This window comes from Terrapene carolina, unplaced genomic scaffold (assembly GCF_002925995.2).
Source record: "Terrapene carolina triunguis isolate 2854851 unplaced genomic scaffold, T_m_triunguis-2.0 Scaffold511, whole genome shotgun sequence".
Taxonomy (NCBI): Eukaryota; Metazoa; Chordata; order Testudines; family Emydidae; genus Terrapene; species Terrapene triunguis.
The window spans coordinates 808,435-811,703 of NW_020664862.1; the positions used below are offsets into that span (position 1 = coordinate 808,435).

Here is a 3,269-nt window from a genome sequence, read left to right on the forward strand (position 1 = left end):
GCAGGAGGAGGGAACCTGGACTTGAGTCTCTTGCCAGGACTCCTGTGTGTCAGGCCCTCACTCACACACGCCGCTCTGCTCTGCCTCGGTGGGGAGTGGGCTCAGAGGTGTTCTGTGTGGAGAGCCTCGGGTAAGGGTTTTGCCTGAATGGCTTCTCCTGTGGCTCCTGTGTTAATCATGTGTCTGAGAAGACACAGTCACAAACACCTGACTGAGGGCATAGGGGGAGGGTGGGTGCCCGTGCCCCTGGAATAGCCCCTGTCCCCAGCTGGTGCAGTTCTCATAGATAACACAGCACCTAGAGCACCCAGGAAGGGCCAGGATAGTGACAGCAGAACAGCTCTGCACCATTTTTCATGGCCTGTGAATGTTTATCCACAGACAGGACAGTGACAGGCCAGGTGTAATGGGAAACAACATTCACATCCTTTCTCTTTATTGACTGTATTGAGAGGAATTCTGGGGTCAGAGCAGCCACCGACGCAGCTCTTTATGGGCCAGCATACCACCGGTCCCCTGGCTCACCATGAGCAAAGTCACTTTTTAAATACTGCTGCCTGCCTTGGTCTCCTTCTCCCAGTGCAGTGTCCTCCCTCACCAGCCGCTCTCCAATTACTCCAGGTCTTAGACTCCATCTGAACCTGTCTCTACATAGTGGAGATCAGTAGTTCATCTCGGATTTAAGGGTCCATGATGGAATACGTGGCCCATGTTATTTGTCTCCCGTGTCACCATAGCTGGAGCTGGATGATGAACTGACCCTTCACTTGACAAACACCCTGATTATCCTCGCACGAAGGTGTTTGCTTTTCACACTGTACACAATTGGATTCATCAGGGGCGGGACGAGCAGGTAGATGTAGCCCAGGAGAATCTGAAGCAAAGGAGGAGAGCCCTCCCCAAATCTGTGTACCACAGACAGGCCGATCATTGGCATGTAGAAGAGCAGGACTGCACAAAGGTGGGAGACGCAGGTGTTCAGGGCCCTGAGGCACTCCGCGTGGGACGTGATGCTCAGCACTGTTTTGAGGATCATCACATAAGAAAGAAAGATGAGTAGCGAGTCCAGCCCCACCGTCAAGAGTGCAACAGACAAGCCATAGATGCTGTTTATTCTGATGTCCGAACAAGCCAGCTTCATGACATCCTGGTTTATGCAGTAGCAATGGGAGAGGACATTGGATAGACAATATTGGAACCGTTGAAGGAGAAAAGGGAGTGGGAGTATTACAGCCACCCCTCTTAGAACACACACCAGTCCCATCTTGCCTATTCTCGGCAGGGTTAAGATGGAAGCATATCTCAGTGGGTCACGGATTGCAATAAAGCGGTCAAAGGCCATCAACAAGAGCACAGAGGATTCAATGCATTCAAGCATGTGGATGAAGAACAGCTGGGCAAAACAGGCATTGAGGCTGATCTCTCTAGAGTTAAACAAGAATATACCCAGTGTAGTCGGCATGGTGGATATCGATAAGGCAAGGTCTGTGATAGCCAACATGGAAAGGAAAATGTACATGGGCTCATGGAGGCTTGGATCTGTTTTTATAATGAACAGAATGACTGAATTTCCTACTATCGAAATAAGATACATGAAGCAGAAAGGGATAGAAATCCAGAGACGGACATCTTCCTGACCTGGTATCCCAGTGAGTAGAAACACTGCAGAGTTGAATTTGGTGTCATTGACAGCTGACATAATGTACTGGGCAGGTCCGAGGAGTTCTGAACTTTCCTTCCTAAAAGAAAAAAGGACAGGAGACTAGATGATATTTAACGAGACATCTTTCTGCTCTCAATGAAAATCTAGAGACTTCCAGGAGTTCAAGGAAGATCAGCAAAAACATAACAAGAACAGGAGTACTTGTGGCACCTTAGAGTCTAGCCCACGAAAGCTTATGCTCAAATAAATGTGTTAGTCTCTTAGGTGCCACAACTACTCCTGTTCTTTTTGCGGATACAGACTAACATGGCTGCTACTCTGAAACCAGCAAAAACATAGTCTTTGAATTACACAACAAAAAGGAAGATAGGCATTGCCACAGTGGATCAGACCCATAGTCCATCTAGCCTACTATCCAGTGGCCAGTTCTAGATCCTTCATAGGAAGTGGAAGACGCCCTGCAATAGGGAGCTTTGAAATAACCCGCACCCACTAATTAGACAAATTATGTGGCGCAAATCAGAAAGGTTTAGAGCCCATCGAAGAGTTTTTGAAACCATCCTCACTACTCTAATTGGATTTTCTGGTTATCTATATAAACATCCAGTCCCTCTTTGAATCCTGCTAAACTCTTGGCCCCATTGATGTCTTGTGGCTGGGAGTTCCAAAGCCTACTTGAGCCCTGTGTGATTTTACTATGTGGCTTTCCCACAGATACTCTTTCTGGCCGTCCACTTCTGAGTGTGGTCCATTGAATCATGAGATGTGTGTAAACACATGGCAAGTGCATGGGTTAAACTGTCAATGTATTTATCTGTCCTGCACTGAAATTATTTATAAACGTGTTTCATTGCCTCATTCTATACACTTTTTAATTTTCTTCATTCCTGAGAGTCCAAATTAAGCCACTGCCTCTTTGCAGTACATGAGATACATTCTTTGGCACAAGTTCTTAATTCAATAACATTGACTTGAACGGCATCACTCCAGATTTACATTTTTAAATTCAATGAGAACTAGGCTCTGTTAACTTTCCCTTACTAAATTCAGATGGTGATATGCTCTAATCCCCAAAAATCCCTCCAAGAGAAGCTGAAGTGCTTTGCCTGACCTATGTTGACTGAATCCAGAGAGTTCTATCATCCCACACCCTTGTCTTCATCCTCACAGGACCTGCATCCTTTCCCCATGCAACGGTCTGTAGATATTTGGCAAATTACAAGCTAACACAGACAGTTACTTCATTTGGGCAGGTGTGGGGTTAGTGTCACATATGGGTGAATAGTGAAAATACTAGGTTTGCACTAATATCCAGTTGAGTTTGCAAGTTACTTCAGCCATGCTCGTGTAAGTGGTGATGGGTGTAAATTACATACAACCAATATTACACTCCTGATTCCTGCACCTCAGCTCTACTCTGCTGAAACATAGACCAGGGTTCTGTTCTTTCATGACTTTTTGGAAAGTCTTGCACAGGTATTGCACAGGGATTGTGTTCTTGACCCTGAATGTAGTGTTTGTAACAGCTACTGGTCAGTTACCAGATGAAGGAATCGTACAACTGTTCACTGAACAAAGGGTTAATAGCACAAACCCATTGCAAACA

At 45.9% G+C, this 3,269-nt stretch overlaps 1 pseudogene; it reads right to left on the reverse strand.

Annotated features, from left to right (window-relative positions):
* Nucleotides 1-763: 763 nt before the first annotated feature.
* Nucleotides 764-2,825, reverse strand: LOC112119508 (annotated as a pseudogene).
* Nucleotides 2,826-3,269: the final 444 nt, after the last annotated feature.